This window comes from Lissotriton helveticus, chromosome 4_1 (assembly GCF_964261635.1).
Source record: "Lissotriton helveticus chromosome 4_1, aLisHel1.1, whole genome shotgun sequence".
NCBI classification, from domain to species: domain Eukaryota; kingdom Metazoa; phylum Chordata; class Amphibia; order Caudata; family Salamandridae; genus Lissotriton; species Lissotriton helveticus.
The window spans coordinates 1,192,904,546-1,192,929,314 of NC_136063.1; positions in this window are offsets into that span (position 1 = coordinate 1,192,904,546).

Below are 24,769 nucleotides of genomic sequence, written 5' to 3' on the forward strand. Positions count from 1 at the left end.
TTAAGGTAGTTAGTAGTAAGATCAAACCCAACCATGTAGATGACAAAAAGTTCAAGCAACCCTTTTCAGGCCCTTAGCTGTTCAAGACATGAGGATGGACAGGCAGACAGAGACTGCCTACCATCAGCACCTGGGCCCTGCAGGGCAGCACCCAGCCCATTGATGGAAAGAGTGAAGAGAAGGGGGCAAAGATATAGCCCTGGTATATATTCCCCTTCTGACCCACAGCTAACCGAAGTAGAGAACCCATTGTGTAGAGCATGTAAGAGAGCAGGGTCAGTTTGACACCCATAAACAAAAGTGCTGCCCAGAGCTTAGCTCTGTTGACTCAGTCAAAGGCTGAACTTAGGTAGATGATGGCCAAATGGACCACCCCTACCCTCGCCATAGTGTATTTGGCAGTCAACATAAAAAGGTTCAGGGTCTGAGCCACAGTGTCCCATCCAGCACTAATCCCATACAACGTTTCAGAGAGGATGTTCTTATTGGATGCCCACATAGACATGCGTTGCAGCAGGACTCCGTCCAACACCTTGACCTCGCTGTCCAGGACACTGGTGAATTGGGGCAACAGTACGTGAGGTTAGCACTGCTGCCTTTCTTGAATATCGGAATGATGACCAAACATTTCCAGCTGGAGTGGAGCCTTCCTCTCGCAGCCACATTAAAATGCTGCAAGGGGCCCGCAGATCCACCTCTGATTTAAATAAATCACCGTGGAGGCCATAGGGTCCAGAGCCTTGCCCGCTGGTGAGGACAGAATGGCTTTCCTGGATGTATGACGTTACAACGCAGGCTATTACAACGCATACCTTTACAACGCGCTTTTTACATCGCAATCCATTACAACGCATAGTGCTTTTTGGTGTTGGATAGTGAATAGTTTAATTTACTATTCCAACTCCAGTCCCCGTGGACACTAGGGAAGGTTATTGGATAGTAAATGAACCTATTCCCTATCCTAGAGCGCCCCCCGGCGCAACGCATTGTAATGACCGCGTTGTAATGACCGCGTTGTAATGGTAGTGCGTTGTAAAAGTTTCGTTGTAAAGGTTGTTTACCGGCTTTCCTCACCAACTCCCATTGAAGGCAAAGACTCGGTGTAGCCCCCACCTCTGGTGAAGAAACTGCTGGATTCGAGCTGGTAAATTGCCCAAAAATGATCCCACCATGGCTGGGTGTGGAATGATCAGGGCCTGAGCATTCACTTGATCAGAAATTAAAATCATATGATTCACAACTCTCCAAAACCCAGCAGAGTTGTGAAAAGCACAGGCCCCTAACAGCTTGTCCCAGAGTTTCCTCTTGTGTGACTTCTTCCTCTTGCCACAAGCTGCACAATAGAAGGCATGTACCCTCCTGACTACCTCCCCATCACGAGGAAGCCTGTGCAGGGCAGCCATGAGTACTCTGTGAGCCCTAATGCATGCCTTATCAAACCACTTCCTGGGTGGCCATGGATGGGCGGCTGGAGAGGCAGTGAGAAGTGACTCTAAGTGGACAGCTATGTCGGCAAAAGCAGTCAAGACATTCAAATCAGAGGCCCCTCATCTAAACAGATACAAATAAAGAGAGATGGAAATCCACTAGAGCCACCATAGCCCACTTAAGCCTTCACCCTTGAGTGACTGAAGGAACGGGTTCCTGATTAAGAGCGTCAGGCCTAGCCTCAGACACAAAACAACTAAACAAAGCCAGCAGAGGGTCATGGTCACAAACGGAGTGCTTCACTACCTCAAAGTCAATTAAAGAAGCAGAAAGACAAGGAGAAACAAAAGTATATTCGATAATAGAAGAACCTATCCCTATACCCTTCAAAGTTAGGATCTTCAAAACATTGCAGGAGTCCCGCAGATCTTGGAGGTTCACCAGGGAATGGTCTACAAATAGTGAATTAAACCTATCACTTATAGGCAGGTGCTTCAGATGAGCCTGGTCACCATCGCCAGGTCATCGTATAGCAACAAATCCCATACAAGAAACAGTTGGCACAAGGGTGTGAATTGAAATCACCAATCAGGAGGAGTATGGTAAAGCTAGATGACGAGGTAACAGTATTTGCTGAGGAACTGACTAAGCTCACTTGCCAAAACCTGCTCCCCCTGAGGGGAATGATATACATTTATAGTAAGGACCCTCAGTTTGTTAAAAAAGGTCAAAAGTCTGCCTTGACTGGAATGTATGGGTGAATGCAATATGTCCAGTTTGCATTTGAGACTGACTCCAATAAATGCATCAAGCCCACCTTTGGCGCTCCCATGTGACAAGTGCAAGGCAGGAGACACAAATAAGGGAAAATCATCTAAAATGAGAGAGCCCTTCAAGAGCCATGTGTCTTGAAGGCTGTTGGACTAGGCCCTTTTTGCAGGGTAATCCCTTAACTTTTTGCATTCCATCAAGCCTTTTCTCTGACATGGTGTTGTTGGTTTTACGATTCTGGGCACTTTAGCACTGCTGTCCAGTGTAAAGTCCATGAACTTTCTGTGTTACATTTGGGAAGATTGGCCTTCCCTCCCATAGGAATGCTTTGGGAATTCCCTGATAAGTGTTTCAGTGGTAATCCCTGATATGAGAGGAGCAGTGTGGTCAAGGTTAGTATATTTGGAATTGTCATAATAAATGCTGAACAATGGTGTGCCCAGATTTATATAACTATTTTAGAAATGCCACTTTTAGAAGTTGGCATTTCTTTGTGCTATGTGTCTTGCTGCCTGATGTGAATTGCATGCCTGGCGTTTGAGTGACAGGGGCTGGGAGGTGTGTGTGGCTCCAAGAGGGGCAGGGTGAGTCAGCACTAGGCTGAATGGGACATCTGCATTGGGAGTAGTGGGAGGAGTAATCCCCTGACCCTGAATAGGTCTGTGCCTAGCCTGTACAATGCTGGCTCCGCCCCCTGTGGTGTGTTTGATCACTGAGCCCCCACCTGACAAAGGGGATGAGGTGCTTGGTAAACAAACTGCACCAATTTCCACTGAACCAATTGTATCTGGTTCCCCCAAACCCTGTACTGCAGAAAATGGACTGTGGAGTATAAGTATAGGGGCTGTGACCCAATGTTGTTGTGCTTGTGCTGTTCCTGACTTGCTGAGGCTTGCTGCTGCTGGGGCCAGGAGAAACCGCCATGGGAGCTTGCCTCCCTGCTGGAGGGTCCTGTGTGCTGGCACCCCTGGGACCAGCTATGCCCCATGGACCCTGGAAGATTCTTGCACCCTGTGAGCACTTTTCTTTATTATTTCAGGACCTTAAGGACTTTTTGGGACCTCCTGCGCCCTGTGAGCGCTTCCTGACAGCTTACCGCTTTACTGGAACTAATTATGGTTTCCACAATTAGTGCTACTTAAAGTAGGCATAGTATAGGTCATTTAGATTTACTCATGGTTAGTCAAGAGGAAAGCAGATCATATTCTGATCATCAAATGTTGTTCCTCATTTTCTGCATTGCTATTACTGAATTTCTTGTATGTTTAATTTTGTTGAGACTTGGCTCTGTTAGACGATTTGGTGCTCATGTAAAGCGCTCTGATACCTCCGGGTCCAGCCAGAGCTATATAAAACTAAAATAAAAAAGCTTAAATTAACAGCCCAGTGTACTGTGACCAGAAAATGGCTTCTCAAAACTCAGAGGATAGGCAAAAAGTTATTTTTGGGTTGATGGTTTTTTGTACATATTTCAATTTTGTGTCTTTGGCAGATGCAATGAAAAATAATGGTAGTCAGCAAAACTGAGCGTGAAGTAATAAAAGCAATGTCAAAACCTGCAAACTGGGTTGCATTTTAAGTTACAGGCCAGATCATTTGGCTTTGGCAATGCTTGTAAAAAAAAAAAAAGGGATATTGGCTTTCCCAATGATTCTTTTGCAACTACTATTACTCCTGTGTCTGAATAGCTGTAGTATATAACTGTGTATTAGCCGAATTATTATCTGCCATTAGAGGCCTGCTTGAGTAAAATGAAAAAGGAGGTACTCAGCTCCATATCCTTGCGACTCAGATTTACCAACATCGCCAACAAATATTGGCATTGTGAAAAATAATTATTTTATTGATGTTTCCTTCTTACACTTTGATGTTGATATCCAATCCTCAATATGAAAACGAATTGTTTTTTATTGTGCTGCCGTTGTTATTTTGAGGGTACTGTCACCTCTCCTTGTTATTATTTTAAATACTCTCTAACTTATTGTTTTGTGCTCCTTATATTAACCAATATATGATGTGTTCTGTGGAATATTTGTAGTGCTTTTTCTTATTTCAAAAGTGATTATTTAAAAAGATAAACAGCGACCTCAGTACTTGAATGATGAGCTATTATTCGTAGAAGTTCGTCTTTTCATTGGGCACTGTACATTTGTAGGGTGATTTGTTGTATGAAATGAAGCAATTATTAATCGTCTCCTTTGCATTTGTTTGCAGAAATGTTGGTCTTTTTGTAAGATTTTTGGTCTTTTAGACATCTAAAGAAGATCGCAGGTTTATTTTTAAACTACTTTACACAGTCACACATTAAAAAAATGTTGCTGCAGTTTAGAATTCATAAAGTATTTAGTCAGGTAAAGTGAGGAAAAATAATCTATTTGAAACTGAGGCATACTGCAGTTGCATTTCCCCTTTATGTTGCTTGTAGAAAAATGTGTGCCCTTTGCAAGCCCAGTAGGGATTTCCCCTGCAGACCAAAATGGTAGAAGAGCCTTTTTTAGATCCCCTGTCCATTAGCCAAAACAACATTCTTTTCTTCAAGGAAGACATTTTCTTTGACAGATATTGAACCTACTATATCAAGTCTCAGTGGGTGGCCACGTGTGTTATCAAGTGTACACAGAATAAACACATTTTATGACAGCTCCTGATCTGGCTTTTTGTATGTTCCTGAACGTTGATAAAATCTCCTCTCATTCTCAATTTCACCAAGGGAAACAACCGCAAGCATAAACCTTTGAGGTACTACAAGAAAAAAGGTAAAAGGGCTTCTAAGAAATCTACCTTTGAAAGTATAACCCTAGAGCATTACAAGGCGGTCCACTGTCAAGCAATGCTGCAGTTGAAGAACAGAAGAAATGAAAACCCTGATTCGCGTTATCTGCTAGTGATCAGGTTTGCAAAGTGTTACTTTTCAAACAGCCGGTGCTTAAAATTGAAATAATGCCTGCAAGAAAAAGCTAAAAATATTTTTCATAACATTGTCTGAATTCTCTCCATGATGTGTTGCTGTACCTTTCCTATGTCACGTTACGTGTTTCCAAAATGTTTCTGTTATTATTTGCATTTTTTAGCACACCTTTATATTTCCTGCTACATTGTGGCTACAAGGGCCTTGATTCACGAATCTATTCACATACCTAAATGCACCTTAGTTTCACTAACAATTTAATTTGTGTTACATTAACAGAAACTGATTTGCAGAATCATGACGTCCTAAATGCTATGACTACAAATTCGAAGTGACAGATTTTCCTCACCACAAAATTGAGGTTAGTGGGGGAGCACAGGATTGTTCCCAGCGTGGGAGACATTAGGTGACTTTTGGGAGTCAGAGGGTAGATAAAATGGCCTAGCTTTTTATCTATTTAAAGACTGCAAAATGTTGCCTTGTACAGTTTTAACCTTTATGGAGTGTCCTCAAAGACTAGAATGCACGATGCATTCCAACCAACCACCATTTAATGTTATGTCTGCAGAAGGGCTATCTCCTTACGGAAACAAAAACTTTTCTGGTATATTAAACTAGCGAAAATGATTACCCCTTGAAAGTAATTGTGAAGTGATATTTTTAGTTTACCCAAGTGTGTTACACTGAATTAGGATTAGGTGTACTAATATAGATGTATTATTTGCATATATTTTGTTTGTTTGCAAATGATTGTTGCAAATCGCAAAAAATAAGAAACTTTATGATACCGGTATGGTTACAATTTGGAAATCTTTACAATATGTGGACCTGTACATGCATGCGTGTGTGTTTGCAGCGTTGTGAGTGTGTGCGTACGTGTGTGTGTGGCAGCAGGATGTATGACGTTACAACGCATACTTTTACAACGCCTACCTTTACATCGCAAGTTTTACAACGCATACCATTACAACGCATAATGCTTTTGGGCGCTGGATAGTGAATAGTTTAATTTACTATTCCAACTCCAGTCCCCGTGGATAGTAGGGAAGGTGTTGGATAGTACATTAAACCTATTCCCTATCCTAGAGCGCCCCCCAGCGCTATGCATTGTAATGGTTTGCGTTGTAAAAGTTGCGTTGTAATGGTAGTTCGTTGTAAAAGTTTCGTTGTAAAGGCTGTATACCGTGGCGGCAAGCTAAAGATGAACAATTTTTTTAAATATACACCTCTCGGAAAATATTTTGATGCAAATCGTGATACCACATTCTGTTTTGAATGTATATATATATTCATATACTTATTCACTCATACAAAAGTATCATTTTCTGGGACAAAAACATCTGTTGCTGACTTTGTGAATATGCTTTTTAATTTTTGAACTGAATACATTTTTGGAGGAGTTCAAGTGCACCTTTTGAGTTACGTCCCTTAGATTTTCTGTGCACGATGATTTGTGTGGTAGTTTGTATATATGTATCTAGTTATTTATTAAGTGTAACAGACACTGGGACAACATCTTGGTGCTAGGAACACAAACCACTAAGCAGCAGAAACAATCGCAGAAAAATCTTTAAGACATTTAAGAGATAGGTGACTATGGAGGGCTTTTTTGATTTGTATGACTATGGGAGGCTGCATCACTGAACATGAAGGGTATTCCAAAGCTGTGGACCAATGGTCCAAAATACTACTCATAAAGTGGCATCACTGACAGCGAGGCACCTCCACCAATTATCATAATCCATGAAAGAAAAGTGGTGCCAGTTTTTGTAAAAGGCCCAATGTGCAACACACAGAGTTCTAAGGGTATTATATGCTTGCCTGAGACTGAGCCAATGGATGGAGCAGCAAGCGTGTGATACATGTTTGTATTTATGTGATCCACATAGCAATCTTACTACTATATTTTCAAGACATTAAAGACAGCACTGTCCTACTCCATTAGAGCAATTCGTTAAGTTTTGCAATTACCCACACATGACAACATATTTAACTTTGGAGGTGTGCTCATCAAGGAGAAGAAAGAGGAGAATTTTAACCACTACTGTACATTAATGAAAATGCATAGTCTAGACTTGTTGATTTTGATGTAAGAAGATAGATTCCAGACAGAAAATGATTCTTAGATTTGTTTTGCTTTAACTGCAGGGGATGGTAAAGGGTCATATCAATGTGGCCAGGTGTCCAAGACCCAGCTGGAGTTGTGTTCCCACAACCAAAGTTAAATATTTTCCCCATCCATTTTAAAAATTGGTAGACATCCATGATACTGAGCAGTCTTTAATTTGCAAAATAGATTTTGCAAACTGATGATCAAACTTAAGTTCAAGCTAGGTCTCATCATCTTGAGACGTGGTGTTAAATCTGATGGAGCGAATGAGCTCATTGAGATGCTGATATGTTTCTATGTAAGTTAATATTGTCATCATAAATATGAATTGATAACACTGACAATGACGTCACCACTATGTGAACAATATGCTATCGCTTCTAGAAGTCCTTTTTAGCAAATCACACTTTAGATTTATGACGTAGGTTGCTTCTTAAGACGAAAATATTTTATTTGATTTAATCTGCTAATTATGCTGCAGTTTTTCATATATGAGTGACTGCCGCAGCGCCGAGGATAGCAAGTTGGTTGTTTGCTGTGGGAGGGAGCACTTTTCCTGGCTCTTCCTCCACTCTGTCATCTTACACGGATCGTGTGTTCTCCTTTCCTGAGGGGCCCGGGACGCTGCACAAGGTCCACGCGCACTTAATGCCCCACGGACTACACCTCCCAGGAGTCACCCTGAGCCCACACCTGCAGCAGGGCTCATGCACCGCCCCCCCCACTGACTATATAGGTTTGATCATAGGGCCAGGGAGCGTGCGGGAGAAGGCTGGGGCAAGGGCGGGGCCTTCTGGGGCCGTCCGGGGCTGAACGAGGCTGGGCTGGGCAATAGAATCTGGTCCCCGTTGCTGAAACTTATCCCCTGGAAGTGAGACTTTCTTCTCATTTATCTATTGATTGGACATTGATTTTATCTTCAGATATGTACAATACTGTGTTAATAGGAGAGTAAGCTAAGTATAGTATTTAAGTATCTGGTAATTCATGATAGTCTTTATTCTTCTTCTTTTTAAAAAGTTTAAATGTTGTGGTTTTAATTATGAATATTAACCATGTCTGAACATAAAGCTGATAAGACCCCTACTGCTTTAGCCACATTAGATAGCTATTTGGTGAAAGTGGTTAATAAAATTAATAGTGATAGGAGAGCATCACTAGGGCGGGGGAGTAGTCCTGGTACTACCCCAACTTCACCTATCCTAGTGGACGCACCAATATTATCGGATAATTGTGGCCCGGGGAACCAGGCAGTTGTATCTGTGGATGTTCTGGTTCATGCAGAAAATGTTCAGGACATTTCAGTTATATCCAATAATGATATTCATGATACCTCAAACAATGATATCAAGGACCAGTGTCCATCCCCCCTAGAACATCCAGGGCTGTAAGGGCATTCAGGAAGATTCAAGTCAAACGAGGGGGAAACCGTAGTAAAAAAAGATTAGAGACACCACCGAAACGCCCACTGGGGGATTCTGAGCCGGTGGGAAGTAAAGGCTCATGTAACATTAATGTTGATCAATTGGACCTTCTAGCTAGTATCATTGATGCAAAGCTAGAAGAGCTCATTAAACCCCTAGTGTTCAAACTTGATACCATTTCTGCTGAAGTTAAAAGACTAGGAGATCTTATGGAGACACATCTGGCCGGGACTGAAAGACCTAAATGTGGTGCCAAGGGTACAGTTGAAATACACCAGGGCACTCCCAAAGATGTACCCAAGCCACCTAGCAATAGAATAACTGAAACTGAACTTGTTATTCCTGATTCGAAACCATTAATTTGTCCGAATAAGCAGAGTATTGTAGCACGAGAGAGCATTCCTACTGTAAGAGAAAGAAGGAATAATCGCTTCACCAACCTGCCACCTGATTGTGCCCCATATGTGGTTGTCTTGACAAACGTCCCTCCCTTGGAAAGTCATTCAACCCAGCCCCACCAGGAAACCCACAATTCACTTAAAAACAAGACAGTTTCGTGGCTGAATAAGCAATGTGGCTTCCCAATAAATTTTTCTGACCAAATCTTATCTACGAGAAGGGCGAATTGGATAGGTCAGTCTAGAAAGACCTGTAGGGGCGATTGCGTTATAGTAAATTTTAAACATCCAAAACATGTAGCTACCGTCTTGTTAAGGGCAGCTTCACTAGTTTATGTTGAGAATAGTGTTTGCGTACGCCCATTAGGCTACTTTTATAGTCAATTTATTAACGCATCCCCCAATAATGATAGAAGCAGACACTAGAGTCCCCATTTACCTGTACAACACCCTGGCTTTGAAATTCCCATGCAGAATAGATATCAAGCCTTAAGCTCATTGGACTCTAACGACTGACATACCAAGGGCCGCAGGTTATCTGCTATGGCAACCTTAGTAAGCCCGGAGATTGAATTAAATAACAAACATTTAGACCTGGAGCTAACTCAGCCGGGGGAACGGCTTGAGATTAACAGATTTGGGGTATATTAAAGGGGAATGTTTTGGTGGGGGACAGTGCTATGGTAATAGCCGCCCCAGTTGCCCATAGTATAACGCATACTATAACGCATACCAATGTTATTAAAATTGTTAGTTGGAATCTTGCTGGACTTAAGTCCAAGGGGAACGTTTTGGGTTGGAATGACTTTATTAATAGCTATGATATACTTTGCTTTCAGGAAACTTGGTGTAGGGAGGAAGTAAATTATGATGGTTTTGTCTCGTACAGCCTGCTGGCACAAGGTTCTACCTCGGGGAGAGCCAAGGGGGGTCTCCTGATTTTGGTCTCTTTCAGGCGACAGATTACAGTAAAAAGGTATTGGTGTGTGGGAGCGCATGTACAGATCCTCTGGCTAATTGCGGACCAGGGCCGTAATGTACTACTGGTTAATTATTACAATATTCTGTTTGATAATTCCAGGTCGACTGTAGTCCACAACTTGGCCAGTGCTATTGATAATTTCATTACAGAACTTAATGTCGTTTTTGATTTTATCTGGGTGGGTGACTTTAACCTACCTATGTGTGAACTGTCTACCCAAAAAGTTTGTGGGGTCCTTAATAATGATGGCGTGGATGATTTACATTTTAGATATAACAGTTATGGCGAAATATTGAACAAGTTTATGGGATGTCATGACCTGGAAATCTTGGATTTTGTTAAAGACGAATTTGGTCAGACAATCCCTACTTTTAAAAAAAGGCAGAGTAGTTCAGTTATAGACCATGTGATTGTCTCATCTAACATCACCCCTCACTGTGCTTCTCCTAGGATAGAGGTCAGCTCCCTAAGTGACCACAATTATATAGTCCTGGATTGTACCTTATGGGGGAGTAGCACTGTCAAAGTAGGTACTGTACTTACTAATGTAGAGCCTCATAGACCAAATGGTGTAAGGCTTAGATGGATAGGGGAGAAAGCCAGTGAACTGCTAAACTCCATTGTCAGTGAGAGTCTGACAGATATTACCATCATTTTGGATCACAGCACCGACAATGAGCGGGTCTTAGGTGCTTTTAATTGTATCAACAAATCTATCAATGCCAGGTTCACTAAACCTAAAAATGCCCATTGTAGTAATGGTTGGGGCTGGTTTGACCATGCATGTACCAGCCTGTTAAATAAGTTAAAACAGGCTCTTGTGAAAAAGCCTAGGGACCCTGATCATATCATCAAAATAAGGTCAGACTATAAGCATGCTCTGAAAAGGAGAAAGGGTGAATTACAGCAGCAGGCCTGGGATTCACTCAACCAGGCCGCAGAGCCATCCGATAACACCCTGTTTTGGGCAACGGTAAACTCTGCCTTCCTCAAGGAGGATAATATGTAAATGTGTGTGTATACTTGTAAATGTGTGTATACTTGTAAAGCGCACTATCACCTAGAAGGTATCTTGGCGCTGTATACCGCTGTGGAACCCTTCCTGGCTTTCCCTGTGAGATGCCCCTTACTGGGCACCTCCAAGGTGAGGCCAGGCATCCTAGCGCTTTCGGGGCCATTGTGGAGATTAAGCAAGCTATTGCCCAGAGTTGCAGAGTGGGACCCATGATTAGAGCAGGCACCTAGGCGAGAATTATCGAGTCCGTGGACATTGAGCCCAAGACCCTGCCGCATCGGGAATTGAACCCTGGTCCTGGGCCAGACCTCTGCCTCAGGGTCTGCCGCTCTAATCGGTGAGCCACACTTCTCCTACCCGAATTAACATCTAATGTATCTAGTGAGGTTTGGGTTACCCATTTTTCTCAGATTTTTGGTTCGGTCAACTGTGATGCTAGCAGCATTTATGACTGGCCTGTCATTTCATTGGACATTACTGTTCAAGAGGTTGAATTTGGCATTGGAGCTAGTAAGGGGGGAAAGGCCCAGGGACCTGATGGGGTGCCGATCGATGTTTATAAAGCCGCCCCTAAGATGTGGAGCCTGTGTTGACCAAAGTGTTTAATGCCGCTGTGTATGCAGAGGTGCCAAATACTTGGGGGGAATCCATTATAATCCCAATATATAAAAAGGGCAGTTGAGCAGATGCAAGGAATTATCGCCCAATCTCTCTTCTTGACTCGTCAGTAAAGATCATGAGCCGAGTCATGTTGGTTAGATTAGAAGAGTGGGTTAAGCAAGAAGGCATCCTGGCAGACAGCCAGTATGGATTTAGGAAGGGTCGGGGTACACTTGACCAGTGTATTAACCTTGAACTACTGATTGGTAAACATACTGAAGCAAAGGAGGTTTCATTATATCTTTGCTTCGCCGATCTAAGTAGTGCCTTCGATATGGTGGACCATTCTATACTATGGCCAACATTGTTACAGCTTGGAGCGCCGGAGGGTATAATCTTTTTTCTTGCCAGGTTATACGGAAAGCTAGAAACCTGTGTGCGCTATGGCACTAAAGGTGAATGCACCCCTAAATTCAGTGTTAAGCGAGGGATAAGGCAGGGGTGTGTACTAGCCCCCCTTCTTTTTATATTGTTTATTAATGAAATAGATACCATTTTAAAAACTGTAAATGCAAATGCAACCAAGATCAAAGGCGTTTCTGTCCCAGAGTTATTGTATGCTGATGACGCTGTCCTGCTCTCTAGAACTCCTATTGGACTACAGCGTCTGATGGACAGATTTTCTACCTTTATCAGGGATAGGAAACTGTCCATTTATAAGGGGAAAACGAATACCATGGTCTATGGGCACAGAAATAGAGCCTCTAAGGCCTTTTTTATTGAGGGTAATAAGGTGCAAGATGGAGGTAAATTCGCCTATCTTGGTAATACTTTCTCAAAGGACAGGAAGTGGACTAATGAATTCATGAATATAAGTAATAAAATGGCTAAAAATGCACATGGTGTTTTTAGATTTGCGGCAAAAGTCAGGGATAGACGTACTAAGGACATGCTCCATATCTATCAAGCTAGATGTGTCACCATTGCAATGTATGGAACAGGAGTATGGGGACATATTTATGATCATAAGCTACAGGTGGAGGAAAATATCTTCCTAAAAAAGCTTTTATGTCTACCGACCTCTGCTCCCACTGAGCTGATACACCGGGAACTGGATATTAACTATCTAGCTGATGTCTTATCCCTGAGGCCACTTATGATTTGGTGGTCAATTTGGCTACAGGATGAGAAGTTGTTTAATAGATCAGTTATTGAGGATTGTCTATCTTTGGATAAATATCGCAATATCCCTTGGTTAAGATATGTGGCTGATTGTTTCTTAGAAATATTGAATCTAAATGTACTGACTGACCCGGGTGCCGCTTCTATGATCCCAAAAACCGAGCTGAAAGCAACTTTTATGGCGCATCAGGCTGGGAAACGGGGGTCAACAAATGTATTCCTCTCCACAGTCATGTTCTTGAGTAAATATAAAATCAATGAAGATTTTCCCAGATATTTAAGTTTGTTGACAAGACCATCCCACAAGTTTGTGCAAACAAGACTGAGGTTTGGAGTAGCACATCATTTAGTGGCCCAGCCGAGTATTAAGAAACATCCAACAGGGCAGGGCAAGTGTGACGGCATCACCAAACAAAACACCTTGCACTTTTTAATGATCTGCAAATTGTATATGAATTTTAGGATAGCTTACTTGAAGCCCCTGTTTGTTAAACTTGGTGTATGTACAGTGAACCAGGCTATGAGTCTGTTATGCAATTTGGAAACTGCCAATATCTGTTTTTTTACTGCTACATTTTTAAATCAGTCTATTAGGGCACGTAAAAGTATGTTATTTTAAGAATCATGTTTTTTAATTTTTTATTGTAATCATGTTTTACCTGTTTTTATCATTTGTTGTTGTGCTTTTATGGTCATCCTGTATGTACCGAATAAAGCTTCATGAATCGAATTGAATGGAGTGAAATCGATATCTCAACTTGCGCTGAAAGAAATAAGTCACAACAAGAGAGTTATCTACCGCATATTGAGACAGCTACGGTGGAACCCCCAAGATTTAACACTACAAAACTCATTGCGAAGGCAAAAGGCTCAGTTAAAACAACTAAAAAAGGATGCAAAAAGAGACCAAGAGAATGCAATGTGAGCGAAACTCATTGCGAAGGCAAAAGGCTCAGTTAAAAAAACTAAAAAAGGATGCAAAAGAGACCAAGAGAATGCAATGTGGGCGAAACTACATGCTGATATAAAACAAAACAACAGCGCACGTTTTTGGAGAACCGTAAACAGTTTTGTCTATCCAAATAACCAGGGAACTACCTCTAACATTTCTGAGGCAGTCTGGTCAAAATATCTCGGGTCTCACTTCCATGAAGCTATGGAGTCCGGAATAAAAGGGGAATACTCCTCGGGTACTTCCCACAATGCTTTTCTCAGCGCTGCACATGCAGGAATTAACCTGATCATACAAAACAAAACTAATAATGATAGCTTAACTGCCAATACTTCAACTAGTCGAACTATGATCATAAAAAAGCAAATAGGCACGGGAAGGAGGGAAGGGGCCCCTTGCCCAAATGGTATACCGCCTGTACTCTATAAGCAAGAGCCAACTTTTTGGGCAGAACATTAGAACCACTGTTTTGGGAAATAAGGATGACAAATATTCTGCCAGAGTCATGGAGGGGATCCATCATTGCACCAATCCACAAGGCAGGGGATAGGTCAGAGCCGCAGAACTATCCGTTAGTGGCATTACAGGATAATGAGGCATATATCATAACGTGGGACAAAATACGAAGAGCCGCTCCAGGGACATTAAATGCACAGCTGTAGAAAGAGATAAGCAGATATATTACCTCACCTGCAGCGGAATATCTCAAAGAAGGACTAAAAAAAACTGGGACTGAACCAGCTGTGGGAAATTCCCACTAGCCCCGGTATACTCAAGAAATTAACCTGGAAATCTGTCAAATACCTATCGTGGTTAGAGGATAAAGATTCACTTGCAAAAAGGTCTCACGGCTGGATGACCTTGAATACGAACTGCGAGCCAGCAGTCCAGAAGTACTTTAACACGGGTTACGCCAAGCATACAAAAATTAGATTTATGAAGTTTAGACTTGGCTTGTTGCCCGGTACTCAACATTGTCCGCCCTGGCTGATGGAGAAGGCGGACCCTAGATGCCGCCTATGCGGGTTAGCATCGGAAGACCTGTTGCATCTATAATGCTCCTGTAATAAACTCTCGCAAGAACGTCAACAAATATTAAAAGCAAAATTCAACCAGCGGGGAATTCGAACAAGGAGACAAGCAGTTCTGGCATGCTTTGCTCCAAGTGATCCTCACCTAAACTGTGCCCTGGTAAAATTTTTGACAGCAAGCACTAAGAAATTGCCGGAAATTAAAAATACTGACTGATAACTAACTTTTAATATTTATCTATGCATTTATAAACAAAGAATTATATCCAAGAATTACCGTAGTGTAAATAATTGCGATATGCATTTCAGGATATAACCTGCCTAATCAAGTGTTTGCCTATATCCAAATTTTTAATGTACAGTCTTTTTAATAGAATGTTTTACCTTTTTATAATTATGGAGATTGTATGGGTTTGCAATGAAATATTTTTGTGTTGCAATGGTTTTAACAAACTATGCAAAAATAAATAAACTTGAAACTTGAAACTTGAAACTTGAGTGACTACGCAACCTTGGAATACAAAGCAGATACATTGGTCTGCTTTTTAAGTGTCAGTACTTTAGCAATTTAGAAGTGCATGTGTTTACTAATTCAGAGTATCTGTTTGTATTTCAGAAACAGAATTACTCTCCCTTTAAAAGCAGTGCATCCTTTATTAGAGTTTAATTCAGAGCTTTGGCCTCTCAGACTCTCAGGTTAGAAGTGCTAGGTCTCAAAGCTTAACTTAGTACCCCACCACTGGCATGGCCAAAAGCACGGCATATTGTCAAAACCAAGTTTGCCTAGAATGATTCCACCTCATTTCTCTTTCTTCCACCACCCTACACTTCTTGTATCGTTATACCCTCTTACAGTTTTTTTCCTCTTTGCTTTCTCCAAAAGTCACTTCTTTACTCTTTTTCTTTCTTCTTTGCTTTACTTCTTCTGCCTTTCTCTCTCTTGATCTGGGTCTAAATCAAAGCCTGATGTCGAAAAATATGAGTCAGTCAACAAAAATGAGCTCCTGTGCAGTCATCTGCACAAAGAAAGCACTAACAATGTCAGGAGCCCACAATGAGAGATTCTTTGAGCTTTTCACTACATTTTGTTGTATGCAATACACTCCACCTTTAACATCATCTGATTAAAGTGATAGATGTGGGAAAAGGTTTCCACCGGATCCAATTCGCCTGAAGTGTTCACTTTTTGGTATACCTGGTTTAAGGACTACTACAGTGAGTGAGTCTCATTCACTGTAAGCTTTGCTATAATATACTGTTAAACAGCAGTGTCTGCCTATTAAGATAAGGCCTGCTTCAGCTAGCTAGGCTAAAAGGATCTTGGTTGATTCATTTGCATGTAGGCATACATGTGTGGGCTGAGCATCTGAGACTACTGTGTAACTCAGCCCAATATCTGCACAGAGGTAGTCTATTGCAGAAGGGACACTTCATGGATTGGTACTGATCTGAGCAAGCCTTATAATATGCAAGTCAAAAAGAACAATTGATGGACAGAATATTGAACAATGTCAAACATTCACCACATCGAGGACCTGACTTGGCAGTTCAGGCTTACCTGTTCCCATGAGGCACAGGGTCTAGACCGATTTGCATATGGCTGGGTTTAAACTGGGGTGGCATGGTGAGCAAAAGAACAATGGATCTAACCCAGATCTGTTGACTTGGGGGGGGGGGGGAGAATGTTTGATTTGCTCTGCATTCTGTCCATCATTTGGGTGTCTTTTTTGCTTTCTCTCCCTAAGTGCGCCAGGTATGCCCAGACGAGGATACCAGGCTCACTGTGCCACTCGATTCAAGCTACCCTGGCTGATGAGGGATGATACCACAAAACCAGTCCCAGGATGCTCGTTACTGGGCCGGGGAGAACCTGGCTTGGCAGTTTGGGCTGGACAGGTCCTAAGAGGCACAGGATCAAGAATGATTTGCATATTTGCATATGGCTTGGTCTAAACTGGGGTGGTATGGTGAGCAAAAGAACAATAGATTTGACCAAGATGTGTTGAATGGGGGTGAATGTTTGATTTGCTTGATTTAAGAGCATTAAAAGTGTGAGTATGTACATCTGTAGTTTTTCAATGAAGAATGAAGAGTGTTTACTGGGTTGTATGCTATGAATTAACCAAAGTATGGATTCACTATAGTTAAGCCTAGAGATAAGTGTGATGCACCATTAATACATAAAGTAGGATACAGAGTGCAGATCTGACATTCACCTCCACATATTGTACTCCATGTGGCACTTCAAGGTTTTTCATTGTTCTCTTACTCCATTCCTAATTAGATTTGGGCCTTTGAATCACTCTGTTGGGTTTCGTTATTTAACTTGCTGGTGAGCTGAGCTGAAGGATTAAAGGCTTCCACACAGAATAGGGCGTTAGGCAGTAATAAGCTTGCTCCAGGGAGATGGTGGGAACAAAATCTGAATATGCTAATTGCTTTTCACACATCATCAGGTCTGGGGAAGAGTTGACCCCACAGAAACAAAGGAGGACAGCCAGATTGCCAGCCAGTCTTAGGAGGGACTGCAGTTTAACATTTTGGAGAGAGAGGGCCAGCATCCATGGCAGTTATCAGAATGGCTTAGACTCTCAGAGAAGCTCTTTCAATAGACCACTTGTCAGCACCATTTTTGAAATTCACAAAATGTTGTGCATGAGGTTTGAGGTAGGAATAGAGTGATGATGCATCACCTTTGGATTGGGCAAAGATACCAAGATTTTGGAACTTTTAACCCCCACTGCATAAGGAGGAGATGTTTAAGATTAGCCTAGACTTGGGTGAAACAACACCAGAAGAATAGCCACCTGGGGGAGATATGATACCTGCCACCAGCAGAGATGTGCTTCAGGACTTTTCAGACATCAGCTATCACCCAGGGCCTAGTATTTGTTTGTCCAGGGCCATTGGTGCTGGCTCCTACTAGTCTCTCTGGGGACAGTAGAGGGATGTGCCTTTTAATGAGGAACACTGGAGGATTCCCCAGGAACGTCTGTTGACAAGAGTGTGATCTCCAGAAGGAGGAGGCCCCTCACTTCCACTAACATAGGTGCTCAGAAAGTGGCCAACCAGGAGAAATGAGAATTAGATGGTGCAGACAAGGAGGGCATTCTATCTTAGGGCCCTGTGGGTGCTGCTGAGGAGGAATGCTGGTCCAGGAGAAGTTGCAGTAATCCAAAAAGAACATCCTATGCCAGGAGGGGGAGCAGCAACAATCTTGCTCTCTAAATAGAGGACAAATTGTTCAGACCAGGAAGTCTGAAATACATGCTCCCAGTGGATGGAGCTGGGCACCAGGAGTAACACAAAACAATCAAGCAGATGTGAAGAATTCTGAGGGCTGCTAAGAGCACAGCAGCTCCCAGAGGATCACTTACATCACTTTCTTAAAATGTCACCCTAAGTGCCCCTGGTTATAAAACTCATGACCGCAGGAGACACTTCCAGAGTTTGTAAGTACGTCTGCGGCTTGGGCTTTAGCCCAAAGGCTCTCTAGTGCAGGGACTCCTGTTGTAGTATCCAAAGGCTGCCTTGCAAAATGTATACAATTAATGTAAAAAATCCATGCACTCACTTTATTGAAAATTAAAGTGCATTATTGACAGTGACAGAGTTAATAGTGATCATTAAATGTATTACTGAAGGACCTTGAAAGGCTTTATTGGCAATCACAAACTTAACTGTGATCGAGTACATGTAGTAACAAATGTCATTGTAAAATGATATCATCCTTGGTCATTTTAATGGTGTTTTATTGGGTTACTATTGTGAAATTTTTCATCTTCTGTTGTTGTTGTGGCACTCTTACAAAGCCAGTCGGTCTGCTTTTGATAACTGCACCACATTGTATTGGGTCTAGTGTATATATGTGGGGGTATTGATGTTATATGGTTCAGGTCTCACCTAGGGTGTGAACTGCTAGGACGGCGTCCCTAAAGGTATTTTCACCTGTCATCATGTACATATCAGGAATGTGGTGTTGCGTGGCCTAGGACCTGCCCCATCCAACCCCATAACAGGAGCAAGCTTCAAAGCAGTAGCACATGGGCAAATATCTGGCCCCATGCACCAGGTCACATGCCAATGCAGACCTTCCTTTTGGGAAAGTCCATGAGGCCACTCTTGTGGCACGCTGGTGGTCGCTCTGCATATGTAGGTCCTTTTGAAGGCCTAGTCTTCTTTACGTTACGCCTACAATGCTGGCCTAATCCTTGTATTGCACTGTTACTTTGCGTTTCTCCTTTTTTAGAGCAGAATTGCCACTGGGACAGCATTTCCCAGTAGCCCCAGTGGCTGTCATCTTGGGAATCATGCGTCCATAAGCTCTGTTGAATATGCTCACTATAACTTGTCTGCCAATGCACACAGAGCTCCTGATCCAACTCCGATCCAGCAGCGGATGTTTCCAGGTGTTAGTAACACTGTTCTGGACAGAATATTGCACCGCAGTCCCAGTCTTTCAAGCAAGAAAGGTCAGACAAGCCTTTATGGTAAGACAGGTGCTTTGTAGGTTGCACCCGATTTCGTGGGTATTGTCAGATCCTCTGCACTTTTTCCTGAAGGGGTGATACTATCTAAAATGTTCAGTTAAGAAAGAAAAGTGGACTCCCATTCTGAGTGCAAACGACTTTGCTGCACATCTCAAAAATTAGATTGCTATCATATCAACATTCTTATATGCTCTTACAGGTTGAGAAGCTCTCTGCACTCAGCACTAGGCTCTACATTAAAGGCGATTTGGTACATCAATGATACAATGCATTGTGTTCTAGTTGGTGCATAGCTGGTTTCTATAACTCGGATTTCAGGGTGCGCTTCAAAAGTAGGAAGACCATGAATGAGAGGTTATCATTCAACATTCATGTGTGTTATTACCTGACATTAAGGATAGGGACACAAGGTTCTGAGAAAAAAAATCTTAGATACTGATACTGAGCCTTACTCAGCGAAACAACAGAAACCTAATTGTGCAAATGCTGATCAATCCCCAGGATATTATATGCGTTGTCTGTGTAATCTTTTTCAATACAGGTTCCCTTTACTGCTTTTCCCTTCCCAAACGCTTCCCCCTACCTGTCCACTCCAATTCTCAGCACTATAATAGCATTCTGAGTCGGAACTGCCTGGAAGTTTATCTTGCAGATCCTGAAGAAGAGGCCACATCTGACAGTATATATTTGAAAATGATTCCGTAGTATTGAGAAGTGTGTGCATAATGAAGTACTTTTGCTATTTAGGTGATATCATTAACTTGACAGTGATTTATTGGGTTTTGCTTGTTGCATACCTCTACTCTCCGATTGGGATTTATCCAGGTTAGGACTTGCATTATTTGTAACTGGAATTGTATATCACTTGGCTTTGAGTAGTCGTGAGTTATTGTTTTACAAATTTGATACACTTGCAGTTTTTGAAATGTTTATTGTTTGCAAAATTGTGGAGCACTGACTGAGTCGTGCCACATGTGTAATTTACCCGTTTTACAACAAATGTTGTTGGCTAGCCCTGCCAGTATTTTTACAAACATATCTTGGGTTGTTGAAGCATGTGGTACTCTCTTGGGGACTTAACTATATGTCCATTCTATGTTGTGGATGTTTAAAATTATATCAAACAGGTATTCTGACATAAGATCTGGGCATAATACCCTCATTCTTTTTTTGGGGGAAGGGATTGGTATTAAGTGGAGTTTAAGCATGATCTGATCATAGAGGATGTTACATATGTGTTAATGGAATAACAACCTACGTCTAAACCCTCTCCCTTCATTTATGTATTGGATGTACCCTCTGCTCTATTGGAACTTGTTTTTAGAGCCTGCCAGAATGACATCACTGATGACATCACTGATGACATCATCCAGTGAATGTGGTTTGGTTCGATATTTAAATAAGTGTCATATATTTAGCAATCTGCATTGAAGACTGAGTAGATGATAAGTGTCTGGATGGAGGATCTGGTAGCAGTGTGATTGACTGTCTAAGTGATTAATTTAAAGTGGCTCACTAAATATATGGGATAGTGATTAAACTGTGTGCATATCCGTATCACTCTATCTCTTGTTGTGTAAACTACTACATACGTTGGTTACTAGCTATGTGAAAGTCTATATTAGTTAATAAATACTTAAGTGAGTAATTGTATGGGATAGAGAATGTGTGTATGATTGGGTGCGAGGTGTGTGACTGTCCAAAGATCTGTAAAAAGTTGATTTAGTAGGTATATGAGGTTAAGACTGTGTATGGAAACAGTTGTTTTGGTGAGTGAATCTTTTTATGGGTGTGGTGATGAGTAAATATATTTCTCAATGATACATGTCCAACAAAGTAGAAATATAAAAGGCAGTGTATGTGACAGTGGCAGTATACAAATAAGTATACATAAGACTCAGTGATTGTATGAGTGACTGTATCAGAAACTGTATACTTGTAATAGTGATTTTATAACACACTATGTATGAGTTACTATCTATATGAATACATACATTGTTTTTTGTATTAATATATAGCTTACTAAATATAAGTATGATCAAGTGTTTGCATACATGAGTAGGATGACTGCATAAGTGAATAGGATGTGTGCTGGTGTGTAATGTCGATGTAGGTGTATAAGTATATTTAATAGTGTTCTATTGATATTTGTTTGCATGTATGAGTGAATATATAGGTAAGTGTTTAAATGTGCGTGTAGATGTAGGAATCACTGAGTGGGTTTTTAGAAACTTGTATTGGTGTGTCAATGGTTTCAAATATGGTACTCCATATTTTATAATGAGTGTTGAAAGGTTACACTAGTGTATGATGAGATGTATCAGATTGTCACATGGATGATGTCATCAGTGATGTCATTTGAGTTTGCATCAGTGATGTCATCAGTGATGTCACTGACCATGTCATGAATGATGTAATATGTGACATGATCACCAGTGGATTGCAGGCACGATAGTTATAGTTAGTACAACTAACTATAACGGAGGAATTTCATTGGTTTTGTATGAGTGAAATGCCCAGCTAACTATAACACCCCTGAAACCTATGTTTTTTCAGTGAATTACTAAGGTTTTTTAAATGCTAATTCCTAACTATAACCTGCTTTAAACCTATAGTTTTTTCATGAATTTCGAAGGTTTTCTAAATGCTAATTCCTAACTATAACCTGCTTGAAACCTATGGTTTTTTCAGTGAATTTCGAAGGTTTTTTAAATGACAATTCCTACTTATAATGTTGACCACTTTCCCATATTTTCAACAAGTAACCAAATCTGCAATGCTACCTAAAAATCAGGCAATAGTTCCACTTACCACTAACAAATTAACAACAACATTTAAGTACTGTAAGAACGTCGAATATGTACTGCGTGAATTACATTCAACTCAAACCCAAGTTTAAAGAGCAATATGTGATAGGGTTTCTAATTATACACTTCCCAAACCCAACAAAATCTAAATACCCAGCGCCACGATCACCACAACCATACCCACGGACCCCTCCCCCCTACTACCGCAGAGGCAGCGCAAAACAGTACTACAGACCTTTCCAAAATAATATATCTCCTCAACAGAACCATAGCTCAATCTACAGAGATGTGGCAACCAAGTATGTATAAGGAAAAGAACTCTAACATCAACAATAATGTAGACAACGCTAAGACTACCGGTGAAATACTACACACAATTCACTATAGAAATCAAAAACCTTTCAGTGTGTACATATACCATTGATACGTGTAGTGTTCTGAATAGTGGATGCAATCGTATTATCTGAGACACTGGGGAATATTACGGTCATGTACCTGTGTTCACCCCCACCTTTGAAACAGATGCGGAGTGGGCTAGTCCAATGTAAACAATGTCAACGTAAGACTATAAATAATTAGGCTACGCCTTGGGCGTAGTTCACTTCTGCAAAGAGAAGAGACTGCGCCACAGCGAAGGTCCCCACCCTGCCAAGTGGCTGCCGCCATGACCGCGTGCTTCCTCAATACAGGCCGATTGCGAACACAGCGCCACACCACCGCAGACTTATGTCTGTTTCGACTAGTGGTTACTAGTGGTTTCCATCGACACTGCGGACAGCAGGGTTCACAACTTGAATTTAACTTTGGATCTAAATTTGTCTTTAGTTTCTGTGCTGAGAACTGCCTTCAATCTATTCTGCGGTCAGTAGAGTTGACAACTTGATACCAGTTGCACATCAGCACTACAGAAAACATTGAATTCAGTCTTGATTTCTTTAAAACAGAAACAATTGCACTATGTCCTCAGATTTCGTTAAAGTCTGAACAGTAGGAAATTCAGCCTTCATTGATTTAATAGAGAGGCAATTACGGACAGCATGCAAGTTAGCCTTGATTTATGAAATGAAAAATCAATTTTAATAATGGATGCCACAAAAAACGTTCATCTATGTCTGTACTAAGTACTGCCTTCAAATGTACATTGCGATCAACAGAGTTCACCACTTGATACCAGAAGCGGTGAAGTACCACAAACAACATTGAATTCATTCGCGATTTATTGAAGAAGGAGACAATTCTACTGTGTCATCATATTTTGTTAACGTATGTGTCAAAAAAGCATTTGTCAATGTATCTGTGGACTCTTTCCAAAATTTACTCTGCCAACAGCAGGGTTCACAACTTGAATTCAACTTTCCATCTACACTACGAACAGTAGGGAATTCAGCCTTGATTTATGTAATGTAGAGACAATTCTACTGTATATGTTCAGATTTTTTTTACATAAGGCACAAAAATCATTTGTCAATATCCGTGCTGACAACTGCCTCCAATCTACAATGTGAAGGCTCACGATTCAGGTGGAATGGCGATTGCACATGACGCTTTCCAATAGCCAAGAGACATTGTACCAGTGCGACCCGCCCGAACTACGAATCATCGCAGGGTGCGCACACGCTGAGTTCTTCAGGTACCACTAACTCACTGCACTACAAGTCATCTCCACGTGGCCTTATTAAGGCAGAATTCACTAGGCAAAAAACATTGCTCCTAGTGCGGCCTGCCCGGACTATGCATCATCGCAGGTTACGTATACGCTCAGTCCCAAAGGTACTACTAATTCAGTGCACCATAACTCATCGCCACGTGGCCGTATTCAAGCAGAAATCAATAGAGAAAAGACATTGGTCAGAATGCGTCCCCCCTTTACCACTCATTATTGCAGGGTACGTACAAGCTCAGCGCCAAAGATACTACTAACTCAGTGCACCATAAATCATCGCAAAGAAGAGTGAACAGTTTTATGTCACAGTGAGGCATACTGTCACTTTTAAATGGAATTCATGCAGATTTCAATCGACAAAAGATATTACTTCAATTACTGTGCCCCCCTCGACCACGCATCATCGCAGAGTACGTACAAGCTCAGCGCCAAAGGTACTACTAACTCAGTGCATCATAAATCATTGCCACGCGACCGTATTGAATGAGATGACTTATTTAGAAGAAAATATATCATAGGTTTTTGAGATATACTTCAACTTACTTCTGTGAATGGACAACCAATATTTATTAGAAAACTTAAAGACTTTGCTACCGGTGCGTCCTGCTTGGACCACATTTCATCGCAGACTCCACAGAACTTTGTTGCTTCAGGTGCCACTAACCCTTTCGACCACTTATCATCGCTGCATGCACACACTCTAAATTACCAATACTGTGCAGCTCTAATCAATGTCTCGTAGTCGTGGGCTCTTGCTAACCGCTGCCTCCTGCCTACACTGCGGTCATCAGAGCTTACAATTAATTACACTGTTGATTTATAATTTGCTGAATTCAATACCAAACTAAGTATAACATTTATCAAAACCTATACAATATCCCTTTATTATGCTTCCTTTAACAACTTTTTTATATCACATATAGATTTTCTTGAATAATAAATTTCATGGTGCAAGTGCAAAAGTACACTTAATGATAGTCTACACTGTGGATAGCAAAGGTCACAATT